Raw genomic sequence first — 15,132 nt, 5'->3', positions numbered from 1 at the left:
TTTAACTTTAACCGGGTAAACCAGTAACTACATGTCTTCTCCCTCTAGAAGGGTGGAATGCTACCCCAGCCGCCAGTACTGGCATGGGGGTAGTATTTCAAAGTGTTTGACACCTTACACAACATGTTTCGATAAAGCCAAACCAAAGTTAGCATTAACCGTGAGGATTATAATGCACTTAAGAGTATATGGTATGGCTATATCATAGAACAGCTATAAGGAGATGGTTCCCGAAAGCTGCAGAGGGGCTCAGGTCATGCTGGGGCACCCTCTCACATAAAACCAAGCACTGTGCCTCCAGGACTGTCAAGGCCTGCCATAGGAGTGTTTTATAGGTATATGGATATAGGTATATTATATCCTAGTAAGGGGCGATTACTCCACCTTACCCAGGCTGTGTGAACAGACCTGTGGTGTTAGTTTGGAGGGCCAGCCAGGGGTGGCATAATACAGCTGCAGCCCCTGGTAGGCCTTGGATGCACCTATGCCGTGGGTACCTATGGTACACTGTACAGGGGCTCACAAAAGTGACCCAATACCCAATCGGGTATGTACCTAAAGAACATGGAGTCAATTTTATAGTGAAAGCAGATAGACTGGGGCCCTTATTAGCAGGGTCCCAGTCCAACTAAATCGAAAACCAGCAAAACACCAGGCAAAAAGTGGGGGCAACCACATAGTCCGATATCCACCTTCCTACAGTTTTTTTCCCAGCGCCATAGTTTCCAGGTGACTCTCTTCCGTCCTCCCCTAGCTTTCTTTCAGCACTCTGGATCCGTAGTCCTGTATCCACAGCGGGTACTCGTCTGGTGCCTCGACCCCCCCCCCCCTCCCCAGGGTTTTAGCGGATTTCGGCAGCATCTTTGATGTACAGTGTCTCAGCGAGGGGCATCCCGCTTTCAGAGAAACCCAGCGCACAGCTCCACGAACAAGCAACCAGGCAGCGCATTGAGATGGTGTAACACAACTTGCTACTTGATGTTTGTCTGTCTGTGACCCGCGGAAGTGCAGCGATAGAGGACACAGCAGCAAGCCTCCCGGCAAGCTCCGACTCGAGTCCAGGACAGTCAGTCGTGAGGAGCGTTGATCGTCCGTGATCACACGGCCGCTATCTTTCCCCTGTTATCGGCTCTAGTGTAGGTCTTTTAATGTGCAGGTGATATGATTTCTTCAAACCCTTGATGAGCTGCACTGCTTCATGTATGCTGCCTTTCAGGGGTGCCTAGGGTGATGTTAGGAAGACCATTGTCCAGGGCCTTGTCCCCACCCCCATGGGAGAGGCCTTGTACGTTTGTTCTGAAGGCATCTTCCAGGAGAAATAACTTCTTCAAGAGACAACATTGGAATTCAGTGTGTTGCTTGAATGAGAGATGTGTGTCGAGGGGGGGTAAAGACCAATAGGTTTACGTTGGAGACCCAGGCTTAAATCTGTGACTGTTCTGAAATGGCGGCAGACAGGAAGAGTTGAGTCTTTGTGGGGTTCAACTTTATGATATTAGTTGACATCCAAGACTGGCTGAGATCAGGGCAGGGTTTGAGGATGTCATTGGGTGAGGATATTTAAGGTAGAGTTGGGCATCATCTGCATATTGATGGATCTTGATGCTGCTGTCTGTAAGGATGGATCTGAGAGATCCCATGGAGAGGTTAAAGATGATGAGAGAAAGGATGGAGCCCTGTGGTACTCTGCTTTTGTTACTTTTGTTACTCTGTTTCTGAGGTTGGATGTGAAACATTTCAAGACAGTGTCTTAGAATCCCATCGTGTTTTTTGTGCGTTGATCAGGGCCAGCTGGTCGCCTGTGTCGAAGGCTGCAGAGAGATCCAGGAGGTCAGGGGTCATTCTTGTAGTTAAGGAGGAGGGTGTTGACGACTTATTGGAGTGTGGCCGTGTCAGGGCTGCATACACAGTTATTGTGTTTATAAAACGTGGTAGCTTAGATATTTTCACTTGGTTCTGTGTTGTTTTGGAATGTTTGATAATGTCTCTGGGACAACGTTTCTTCTTTAGTGTCAAGTCTATCTGTTTCCATGCTTTAGGCATAAAGTGTGCTCAATGTCAAGTCGCAGTAAGTGCCAGTGATGAAGCTTGTTTCCATGGACCAGGGATTCTGATCCTTCTTGGCAAGAACCGGTACAACAAGCATTACAATGCAATAGGTTTCGCAGTTACATTATTTTAGCTATTGACATTGTAAATTACATAGTTTTTTTATTTTGTTTATCTTCTGTAAAGCATAAAAGGCATTTGCTATTGACTAATAACATTGCAAATGACAATGCCTTTTATTTTTGTTTTTAAAACATAAGTAAAGCTTAAACTCGCGTAACTGCGAGACCTATTGCATTGCAAATGCTTCTTTTAGAGGAGTGCAAGGCAAAATTAGAGGGGTTTGGGGGCACCAGTATTTCGATTGCATAAAGGCTATGGTGTTAAGATTATCGATCAAGTGGGGTGTATTCCAACGATCAACTAAGATAAATGAGGGGGTATAGGTTACTGGTGACATTCACAAAAGAGCACAGAGCACCAATCACTCAGATTCCTGGGATGGATTTATGAATGAATGCGTTTTGAATTATGTGAAGTACCTGAATATATTTTCCGGATTAGAAGTGTTGTGTAACCTGAGAGATAGCTCTGCTGTGAGACTAAGGCAGGAGAGGGGAGCTGGGCCAGGGGCATGCCTGCTTCACTAGATGAAATGAGGACGCGTAACCTGAGAGATAGCTCTGCTGTTGGAGCCTGCAAGACTGGAGGAAGAGGCTGTGTAACCTGAGGGATAGCTCTGCTGTGAGCCTGTAAGACTGGAGGAAGAGGCTGTGTAACCCGAGGGATAGCTCTGCTGTGGGAGCCTGTAAGAAGAGGCTGTGTAACCCGGGAGATAGCTCTGCTGTGAGACTAAGGCAGGAGGAAGAGGCTGTGTAACCTGAGGGATAGCTCTGCTGTGGGAGCCTGTAAGAAGAGGCTGTGTAACCTGAGAGATAGCTCTACTGTGGGAGCCTATAAGAAGAGGCTGTGTAACCTGACGGATAGTTCTACTGTGGGAGCCTGTAAGACTGGAGGAAGAGGCTGTGTAACCTGGGGGATAGCTCTGCTGTGAGCCTGTAAGAAGAGGCTGTGTAACCTGAGGGATAGCTCTGCTGTGGGACCCTGTAAGAAGAGGCTGTGTAACCTGAGGGATAGTTTTGCTGTGAGCCTGTAAGACTGGAGGAGGTGGCTGTGTAACCTGGGGATAGCTCTGCTGTGGGAGCCTGTAGGAAGAGGCTGTGTAACCTGAGGGATAGCTCTGCTGTGGGAGCCTGTAGGAAGAGGCTGTGTAACCTGAGGGATAGCTCTGCTGTGGGAGCCTGTAGGAAGAGGCTGTGTAACCTGAGAGATAGCTCTGCTGTGGGAGCCTGTAAGAAGAGGCTGTGTAACCTGGGGGATCGCTCTGCTGTGAGCCTGTAAGAAGAGGCTGTGTAACCTGAGGGATAGCTCTGCTGTGGGACCCTGTAAGGAGAGGCTGTGTAACCTGAGGGATAGCTCTGTTGTGAGCCTGTAAGACTGGAGGAGGTGGCTGTGTAACCTGGGGGATAGCTCTGCTGTGGGAGCCTGTTGGAAGAGGCTGTGTAACCTGAGGGATAGCTCTGCTGTGGGAGCCTGTAGGAAGAGGCTGTGTAACCTGAGAGATAGCTCTGCTGTGGGAACCTGTAAGAAGATGCTGTGTAACCTGAGGGATAGCTCTGCTGTTTGAGCCTTTAAGAAGAGGCTGTGTAACCTGAGGGATAGCTCTGCTGTGAGCCTGTAAGAAGAGGCTGTGTAACCTGGGGGATAGCTCTGCTGTGAGCCTGTAAGAAGAGGCTGTGTAACCTGAGGGATAGCTCTGCTGTGAGCCTGTAAGAAGAGGCTGTGTAACCTGAGGGATAGCTCTGCTGTGAGCCTGTAGGAAGAGGCTGTGTAACCTGAGAGATAGTTCTGCTGTGGGAGCCTGTTAATAGAGGCTGTGTAACCTGAGGGATAGCTCTGTTGTGAGCCTGTAAGACTGGAGGAGGTGGCTGTGTAACCTGGGGGATAGCTCTGCTGTGGGAGCCTGTAGGAAGAGGCTGTGTAACCTGAGGGAGAGCTCTGCTGTGGGAGCCTGTAGGAAGAGGCTGTGTAACCTGAGAGATAGCTCTGCTGTGGGAACCTGTAAGAAGATGCTGAGTAACCTGAGGGATAGATCTGCTGTTGGAGCCTGTAAGAAGAGGCTGTGTAACCTGAGGGATAGCTCTGCGTGGGAGCCTGTAAGAAGAGGCTGTGTAACCCAAGGGATATCTCTGCTGTGGGAGCCTGTAAGAAGAGGCTGTGTAACCTGAGGGATAGCTCTGCTGTTGGAGCCTGTAAGAAGAGGCTGTGTAACCTGGGGGATAGCTCTGCTGTGGGAGCCTGTAGGAAGAGGCTGTGTAACCTGAGAGATAGCTCTGCTGTGGGAACCTGTAAGAAGATGCTGTGTAACCTGAGGGATAGCTCTGCTGTTGGAGCCTGTAAGAAGAGGCTGTGTAACCTGAGGGATAGCTCTGCTGTGAGCCTGTAATCAGAGGCTGTGTATCCTGAGGGATAGCTCTGCTGTGGGACCCTGTAAGAAGAGGCTGTGTAACCTGAGGGATAGCTCTGCTGTGGGAGCCTGTAAATAGAGGCTGTGTAACCTGAGGGATAGCTCTGTTGTGAGCCTGTAAGACTGAAGGAGGTGGCTGTGTAACCTGAGGGATTGCTCTGCTGTGGGAGCCTGTAAGAAGAGGCTGTGTAAACTGAGGGATAGCTCTGCTGTGGCAGCCTGTAGGAAGAGGCTATGTAAACTGAGGGATAGCTCTGCTGTTGGAGCCTGTAAGAAGAGGCTGTGTAACCTGTGAGATAGCTCTGCTCTGGGAGCCTGTAAGAAGATGCTGTGTAACCTGAGAGATAGCTCTGCTGTGGGAGCCTGTAAGAAGATGCTGTGTAACCGGAGGGATCGCTCTGCTGTTGGAGCCTGTAAGAAGAGGCTGTGTAACCTGAGGGATAGCTCTGCTGTGAGCCTGTAAGACGAGGCTGTGTAACCTGAGAGATAGCTCTGCTGTGGGAACCTGTAAGAAGATGCTGTATAACCTGAGGGATAGCTCAGCTGTTGGAGCCTGTAAGAAGAGGCTGTGTAACCTGAGGGATAGCTCTGCTGTGAGCCTGTAAGAAGAGGCTGTGTAACCTGAGGGATAGCTCTGCTGTGGGACCCTGTAAGAAGAGGCTGTGTAACCTGAGGGATAGCTCTGCTGTGGGAGCCTGTAAGAAGAGGCTGTGTAACCTGAGGGATAGCTCTGCTGTGGGAGCCTGTAAGAAGAGGCTGTGTAACCTGAGGGATAGCTCTGCTGTTGGAGTCTGTAAGAAGAGGCCGTGTAACCTGAGGGATAGCTCTGCTGTGGGAGCCTGCAAGAAGAGGCTGTGTAACCTGAGGGATAGTTCTGCTGTGGGTGTCTGTAAGAAGAGGCTATGTAACCGGACGGATAGCTGTGCTGTGAGCCTGTAAGACTGGAGGACGAGGCTGTGTAACCCGAGGGATAGCTCTGCTGTGAGCCTGTAAGACTGGAGGAAGAGGCTGCGTAACCCAAGGGATAGCTTTGCTGTGAGCCTGTAAGACTGGAGAAAGAAGCTGTGTAACCTGAGCGATAGCTCTGTTGTGAGCCTGTAAGACTGGAGGAAGAGGCTGTGTATCCCAAGAGATAGCTCTGCTTTGAGCCTGTAAGACTGGAGGAAGAGACTGTGTAACCTGAGAGATAGCTCTGCTGTGAGCCTGTAAGACTGGAGGAAGAGGCTTTATAACCAGAGAGATACCTCTGCTGTGAGCCTGTAAGACTGGAGGAAGAGGCTGTGTAACCCGAGGGCTAGCTGCTCTTCCCTGGTGATAATGGAGGGGTGGAAGTACCTGGGAATGCGCCTACGCCTGATAATACCGTCCGTGTGTCCGACAGCTGAGCATGAGGGAGAGGACAGCACAGACCAGACGGAAGGAGCATATTATCTCAGAGGATGGAAGGCAGCATACACCAGAGAGGGTAACCAGGGCACGAACGAAAGCATGGACCAGAGAACAGTAGAGAGCACAGATGCAAAGCCAATGTTCACAAGAGGGGGATTAAGAGCAATAGATAGTGAAGGGAATAAACAACAAGAAAAGGAAACATTAACAACTGAAGAGGCTGAAGGTGGGAGGGCGGGGGAGATGCTCTCCCCTGCTACAGTGTCTGTGGCAGACGCTGGGAGGGTGAGCCCTGCCCTGGGGAGAGCTGCACTCCCTGTGCCCCCGGGGCCTCCGCTCTCCCTGCCTAAAAGAATGTTCTTATCTACTTGCTCAATAAACAAGCAGATAAAAATACTCTTTTATGCCTGCCACAAAACAGGCTACATTGTCCTGAGGGGCAGTGAGAAAAGCGGACAACGTGGCACCCAAAACCCCTCTTTTCCAATGGGAAGCCAGCGTTTACCATGAACGCTGATGCTACCCAATGGAACACGGGGCGGGGCTGACAGCACACTTTTTAGAAACCATATCTCTCGAAGAGGCGAGGCCTCTGCCCACGCCTCTCCGAAACCTAAAAAAGGGACGTCATTGTCTGTGATACTTGGGGCTGGTGCTCACAAATCTGAAATACGTATTTTTAAAATTATGATCCAGTCGTCTGTAGTATGGACAGGGGCTATAGTTTACAGACCCCAGGCCAAAAAGCTAATTTTGTAAACCTTGTACTGGAATTCATTGTGCCTTATGTTCTAGGCTCAAATAATTTCCTTCTCATAGGAGATTTTAATTATCATGCATATTTATCACTGGACTTCGATACTGACCAATTGGTAACTTCACTACAGACATTAGGACTGGAGCAATTGGTAGTAGGTCAGGACAGACATACCTTGGATTTACTGTTCACCAACTCCACTAAACTCACAGTTGAGCAACCCCTACTTCTACTTTGGTCGGATTATCATCTGCTAAAATGTGGCTTTCATTTGGATGCTCCAATAACTAGCCAGGATAATAACCGTGCCTTAATTAGGCCCTGGCGAAAAGTCACCCCTACATCCTTTTCTACCCACTTTAATGCGTAAGCCTTACTACATACAGATAATGTAGATCAAGCAACAACGGCCTTTGAAGAGGCCATAACTCTTGCTTTGAACACAGTAGCACCCATGTCAAGGGTCGAGACTAAAGGCAAAGCATCTCCTTGGTTTACATTTGCATTAAAAACCGAGAAATTGTCCAGTAGAACTGCCGAACGGCACTCGAGGAAAACCAAAACTACTATAGATCGAACCAAATATAAAGAAATCCACCGTACCTATTTAAATAATATTTAACAGGCTAAAAAGTCTTATTTAACAGAGAGGATTTATAATTCTGCTAATTCCAGCAAAGAGCTATATAAAATTCTGAAGGAGTTTACTAATACTCAGGCCAACCAGCGCACCCTTCCCCCCCACACAAGAATGGGTCGATAGAGTATCCTCCTTTTTCGACGAAAAGATTAAAGCTATTTATTGATCTTTCCCCAGGACAATGCCAACAATATTGATGTGCACTCAGCTGCAAAGAGCCAACCATTGTTGCCTCTGCTGGTTGAATTTAAAACTGTGACCTGCGAACAGGTGTCGGAAGCTATTGCTAAGATCAAAAACAGGCTCCCCAGCTGACCCTCTTTCCCCTCGCTTTTTCATGCAATTAGCACCCCTGTCGATAACAAAATTGACAGAGATTTTTAATATGTCATTAGACCAAGCGATGGTGCAGATAAGATGGAAAACATCTCACATCAGACCTATCTTGAAGAAGCCCATCCTAGATTCCAGGGAACCAGACAATTACCGTCCCATCTCGCTGCTGCCTTATTTCGGGAAGGCGCTTGAATCCTTGGTGAACAAACAACTTACTATCCATTTGTAAAGTCATGGACTTCTCGGCCCATCGCAATCAGGATTCTGGTTGGCGCATAGCACCGAAACGGCAGTAGTAGAGAGGGTTGATAACATCAGCTGGCTTTGGATAAAAGAGAATCAGCTATGCTGGTTCTCTTGGACCTGTCAGCCGCCTTCGACACCATCTCCCATGACATTTTAGAACAACGGCTCTGTGAGATGGGGTCCGAGGGAAAGCTCCGGACTGGTTTAAAAATGATCCAAAGGACCATCCCACGACTGTGTATTTAGGTTCCCTGGCCTCATGCAGCAGACCAGTAAGCATTGGCGTTCCCCAGGGGTCAATCCTGAGCCCTATGCTTTTCAATCTTTATGTAACACCGCTGGCCAGGATAATCATGTCTAATGGGTTTCAGCTGTTGATCACCTTTGGTCCTGACCCTACCAATACAATGATCTGGTTTAAAAACTGTCTGACCCACATTAACAGCTGGAAGGGCAACAACAAATTACAGCTAAACAGCAGTAACACTGAGATTATTCTGTTCGGCAGGGCCGAAGAGTATTGGTCTAGCAGCTGGTGGCCTCAGGCATTGGGCCCATGCCCGTCCCCAAAACAAGCAGTCTACCACCTTGGAATAACGATTGACAACAAGCTATCCATGAAAAATTATGTCAATCTTGTGCTGGGTACTTTGTATGGAATCCTGCGGAAGCTACGTAAGATCTTTAAATGGCTACCTAGTGAAGGCAGGAAGCCACTGGTCCAGGGCTTAATTGTAAGCCACATGGATTACGGGAATGCCTTAATAGCCTCCCTAAATGCAGACCTCTTTTCTAAACTGCAAATCTTGTAGAATACTGCGGCCAGATGGATCCTAAATCTACCCCCAAGATCTCCCTCAGTCCCTAGTCTGAGGTTTCTCCACTGGCTTCCAGTTAGAAAAAGGGGTCATTTTAAAATCTTGTGCCTAACTCGTAGACGTATCTATGGCACTGGGCTTGGTTATTTAGCGAAAAAACGTAAAAGATATCAGCCAAAAAGAACACTAAAGTCCAGTTCAAAATCCCTTCTTACCTCACTACGAGTCTGCACCGTACGCAATGGGGGTCGATCTTTTTCTTTTCTCGACCGTCATCTCTGGAACAAGCTGCTGTTTCATCTTCTGTCTGTTGAGGATGACCAGCGTTTCCGCAAATAATAGAAAACTTGGTTGCTTGATCAGAAATAACAGATTTGGATATGACCCTCAGTCAATGGAATCTCCGCAAGCGCCTCGAGACCTACTGGTGATATGTGCGCTATATAAGATTCTCTGACTTGACTTGACAATCCTGATATGTGTGGCTGGCACTAGCAATACTAATGCATGACTGGTAAGTACAGTCTGGGCACGTGTGGCAGGTACGGTAGTGACTCTTTTTTGTAATTAAGACCACACTCTACATATCTACACTTATTCATTGCACTCTCATCCCTACAGGTTAAACTTCAAGAGTGGCTGCTTGTCCTGAAGAAAGAGGAGGTATATTTTCTGGAGTCTAAACTCAAGGAAGAGGAACAATATAAAAGCATGAGGGTGAGTGACTGCAGTGAGTGCTGTGTCTCTGTACATGTCTGTGCCCAGTCCTTTGTGTGGCCTCTTAAAGTTCAAGTAACACAGAGACTGATGAGTCACCCTACAGACTGGGTCGTGGTCCCCACCAAATAAATATACTGACCGGAGTCATTGCACCTGGATATTGGGGCTGAAATCAGACAAGGGCTCGTCCTAAAAAACATAAAACCAAGTATTACCCTTCTGACCTTAAGGTAGTACTTGCATTCTCACATGTGCATGGTGTGTGTTAGAGTATGTGTGCAGCGGTGTGGCATTATCTGGCTGTGAGTATGTGAGCATGTTCACGCTTAGGTGTACGTGTCTAAGTATGTGTTCATGTATGGATGGTCCTGGAGTTATCTTTGGGAGTACATGCATGTCTGCTCGTCCCTATATCTGTCTGGTTATTCTGCATGGACTTCTGCTTGCGTGTGTCTGCATATTCATATATAGATTTTGAGCCTGAGAGTATACAAATACATGTCCTTATCTTTATGCATGCATGTTTGAGGGTTGTGTATGCTTTAGTCTGGATTTATTGGCTGTGAGTTTGTACCTACATAAGTGAATGCTTGCCTGTGGGTTTGTATATCACAAGGTCTGGTGGTATTTGTAAGTGCAAATACATGTGTGCATCTGTGAGTTTGTGACATGTATGCATAAGTCTGGAGTTATACAACCGTGAGATTTTATATGCATCTGTTTGTGAGTACATATGTATGGATGTGTCTCTATGAGTCTGTGCATGCATGAACTGATATCCATCTGTGAGTTTGTACAAGGTTTGTGTGTGAGTCTGCAAATTAATGTGTGTGTCTGTATGAGTGTGTATCTCTGTGGGTGTGTATGGATCTGGAGTTATCTTTCCATCCATCAGACTGAGCAAGCCTGGTGTAAGGCCCTTCCTAAACCAAGGTTTTAGCGATGTAAGCATGCTACAGTATTGTATATACATCATCACACCACAGAACATCCAACATAGTTCATCAAAGTGTTAACGCGAGCATGGAAGCTCCAGCATTGTGTAGAGGAGTTTTAGCCCAAGAATAGTTCATCTAAACCAAATGCCCTCTAATCTTTACACGTTTCAGGACATGTACAGTCCCTCCTTCAGAACAAATACATTTCTAATTCTAGAGATTACATGGGCCCAGCTGAGCATCAGCCACTGACCTCGGTCATTCTCTGTTCGGCTCAAGCCTCGTTGCAAGGTTTCCCTGCAACAGTCTCATTAATCATCAATAACTAGTGCACTTTATTTTGTTTTAATACTATTTATTGATTGTTCAGAGGTTTGTACATAGATCCTTGACAATAGTGAGTGTACATAATATCTGTCATATGGGTATATATAGAACGTTGATGGGGTACAAGGATATAATAACAGCATTACACATACTATAGAATTGTGGTTCGATGTCAATGTCCCAGCGGGAACTCCAGATCATATTAATTGTGCAAATATATCACCATAAGTATTGTTAACAATAACAAAAACAACTGTCCGTAATTTACCATTCATATTTGACGATTATCTATCTCGTGCCCAGGTCTGTTCATGATCGGGTTTGTATGCGTACCTAGCGACATGAGGTTTAGGTTATGTCTGCAGTGTGTGCGCCGCAGTGTGCGACCTCATGAGTTGGGCCTGGAGATTCCTATTACCACACATGTGCTGCACATCCACCGTACCTACATGTACTGGTCATGCACACGGAAGGTTAGTGCAAGGGTCTGGGGCCCACACCAAATCAGTACAGTTGACTGAACTTTCATCGGACACAGGAAAGAGGTCTGGTCATAACTAATGTTCCACAAAACTGGGTATGCTGCCACCACCACTTTAGGTGCTATCTCAGGACATGGGAAGTAGTGTCATCTCGGTTATGAGGGCACGCTTGGCACGCCTTTGCAGGTCACCAGGTTGCAGGTTCTGGGCTTCAGGGAGCTATAACATTACAGTTTTGCACAACACAGGAACACATTCCTTATTAGCACTGGTGATACAAGGACAAAACCTTCTACCAAGGAGAGAGCTAAGAAGTGCAACCCTCTGCCAGGACCCGTGACACTATACAAGAGCACAACACTACCAGGACTGGTGTCACATCACAGGAGCACAACCCTCTACCTGTATACTAGTGACACATACAGTAGCACAACCCCCTACCAGCAGTGGAGACATACCCGACTCCACAAAATGTCTGACTCCAGTCATTTTTGGTGACGCAAGAGAAACACACCTCTCTCCACTGCTGAAACCCTCCTATTCCTACTGGGATGAGACATACCTTGCCTGATAACACACAGGATCCTTCTCTAAGCTACAGTGTGACATACCTCGCCTGATAACACACAGGCTCCTGATCTAAGCCAGAATGTGACATACCTCACCTGATAACACACAGGCTCCTGCTCTAAGCCTCAGTGTGACACACCTCACCTGATACTCACAGCCTCATATATTAGGATAGGACAAGATGTCTAACCAGTCTCATCACTCATCTTTTACAGAAATGCCTGAATTACCTTCAGAAACCCCTCAGCTCCTCCTTCTGGGCAAAGACATTTATTGTGCTGGCAGGACAGGGCAGCCCGCACTCCTTCTGGGCTTCAGGGAGCAATAACATTACAGTTTTGCACAACACAGGAACACATTCCTTATTAGCACTGGTGATACTAGGACAAAACCTTCTACCAAGGAGAGAGCTAAGAAGTGCAACCCTCTGCCAGGACCCGTGACACTATACAAGAGCACAACACTACCAGGACTGGTGTCACATCACAGGAGCACAACGCTCTACCTGCACACTAGTGACACATACAGTAGCACAACCCCCTACTTGCATTATTTATGATTTTGAATGTGATTCCCCTTCACTCTGAATGAGGGCCATTGTAGGACACCCCTCAGCTCCTCCTTCTGGGCAAACACATCCATTGTGCTGGCAGGACAGGGGCAGCCCGCACGCCCCAAATCTTATGTCTTCCATCCCAAAGGGCTGAAACTTAATGGCACCACTTCTTTTACATCATCTTTTGACTTCAGCCTGTCTCTGGGTGTTTAACTGTATCTGCCTGAGGCGGTTCTCTTCCTTGCACTCGTTCCATGGATCGAGCGTCCCTGCCCCCAGTGGGTTCTCTTCCTTGTACTCGCTCCATGGTTCGTGCGTCTCTGCCTGCAGTGGGTTTTCTTCCTTGCACTTGCTCCATGGATCGAGTTTCCCAGCCTGCAGTGGGTTCTCTTCAATGCACTCGCTCCATGGATCGAGTGTCTCTGCCTGCATTGGGTTCCTTCCTTGCACTTGCTCCATGGATCGAGCGTCCCTGCCTGCAGTGGGTTCTCTTCAATGCACTCGCTCCATGGATCGAGTGTCCCTGCCTGCAGTGGGTTCCTTCCTTGCACTTGCTCCATGGATCGAGCGTCCCTGCCCCCAGTGGGTTCTCTTCCTTGCACTTGCTCCATGGATCGAGCGTCCCTGCCCCCAGTGGGTTCTCTTCCTTGCACTTGCTCCATGGATCGAGCGTCCCTGCCCCCAGTGGGTTCTCTTCCTTGCACTTGCTCCATGGATCGAGCTTCCCAGCCTGCAGTGGGTTCTCTTCCTTGCACTTGCTCCATGGATCGAGCGTCCCTGCCCCCAGTGGGTTCTCTTCCTTGCACTTGCTCCATGGATCGAGCGTCCCTGCCCCCAGTGGGTTCTCTTCCTTGCACTTGCTCCATGGATCGAGCTTCCCAGCCTGCAGTGGGTTCTCTTCCTTGCACTTGCTCCATGGATCGAGCGTCCCTGCCCCCAGTGGGTTCTCTTCCTTGCACTTGCTCCATGGATCGAGCTTCCCAGCCTGCAGTGGGTTCTCTTCCTTGCACTTGCTCCATGGATCGAGCTTCCCAGCCTGCAGTGGGTTCTCATCATTGCACTCGCTCCATTGATCGAGCGTTCCTGCTTGCAGTGGGTTATCTTCCTTGCACTCTCTCCATGGATCGAGCGTCTCTGCCTGCAGTGGGTTCTCTTCATTGCACTTTCAATGGAACGAGCTTCTCTGAAGCTTTACGAATTCTGACCTCTCTACAGTTCATGGGGTGCCTCAGGGAAGGGGGAGGGCAGGAATGTTAGAAGGACAGAAGATGGTAGAAGGGAAGGTAGTAAGAGGCTGCAGTTCAGAAATTAGGAAACGCACTTTAGTGGTCTGATTTTTGAAGGATCTATCAACCCCACCACCTTCCTCCTGGACTCTAACTCTAAGGATGGCTGGTAGAAAGCTTTTTATTATCTAAACAGCTTTTCTTTGCTTCTGACAGAACAAGCTAAGAACTGAGAAGAATAAAATTGAATCTGAGTTTGAAAAGCTGCGGCAGCTTCTGAAAGAAAATGAGCAAACACTGCACAGAAGACTGGAGGAGATGGAGAAGAAAATGACCATGATAGAAAATGCAAATATCACCAAACTGTCCAATCAAATCACCTCTCTCAAGGCCCTGATAACGGAAATAGAAAAGAAGTCTGAGGCGCCAGCGTGGGAACTCCTGAAGGTGAGATACTGTTTGGGAAATAAAACAGAAGAAGGAAGTGAAATATTCATATTTTGTGTGCATTATTAAATGTATGAGTGGAACACATACGATCTCCTGGCTGGGTCAATGCACAGCGACCCCACGCACTCTGACAGCCGCAAACAATATACAGACATGGATAATTTACATTGTCCCACTTGATGCTGTGAGCCCAGCTCAATATGCAAACTGTGAAATGTACAGGGACCGTTTACAGTGTGATATACAAGTTAATAACCCATCTATTTACAAATTATTTATGTATTTTATCTATTAGGGAGAATGCAAAACACCAAGCAATTTCAGTGACAGTAAATAATATATGAAGATCAAGGAGCAAAATGTGTTAAAAGTTCATTAGAAATGGAAAGCTTAATGAGAGACAACACCTAGGAGACTTGGAAAGAAACCAAATTCCTCCTTTTCTAAGAAATTGGAAAACATTTCTGTTCTAATGCGGTTACTTTTCTACTGATGTAGGTGGTCACCAAACCTCTTGTTAGGGTGAACAGCTATATAACTAGGAATTTGGAATAGGTAATGGCAGCTCACTGTTTTTTTTGTCACCCCAGATAAAGATAGAGATTGCCACAGAAAACTCTTTCGTTTGAAGACTAGTGACAATTTAATATGATGGGTAACCCTTGATTTTTATTAAAGAGTGTTCAAAATGAATCTGCAAATTGCTGCCGGACAGCATAAGAAATTTGATTTATTACTGTATTATCTTGACACCCTGAACGGCAACCAAATTCCTTACCAATATGGCTTAGGGTGGGAAAAGAGGAAGACCGAGAGCATCCCTCTGAGGGAGACCGAGAGCATCCCTCTGAGGGAGACCGAGAGCATCCCTCTGAGGGAGACCGAGAGCATCCCTCTGAGGGAGACCGAGAGCATCCCTCTGAGGGAGACCGAGAGCATCCCTCTGAGGGAGACAGAGAGCATCCCTCTGAGGGAGACCGAGAGCATCCCTCTGAGGGAGACCGAGAGCATCCCTCTGAGGGAGACCGAGAGCATCCCTCCGAGGAAGACAGAGAGCATCCCTCCGAGGAAGACAGAGAGCATCCCTCGGAGGGCGACAGA

Source organism: Lissotriton helveticus, chromosome 5_1 (genome assembly GCF_964261635.1).
Source record: "Lissotriton helveticus chromosome 5_1, aLisHel1.1, whole genome shotgun sequence".
In the NCBI taxonomy this organism is placed as follows: Eukaryota; Metazoa; Chordata; class Amphibia; order Caudata; family Salamandridae; genus Lissotriton; species Lissotriton helveticus.
The sequence above is the reverse complement of the archived record's forward strand: the minus strand, read 5'-3'. Positions refer to the sequence as shown.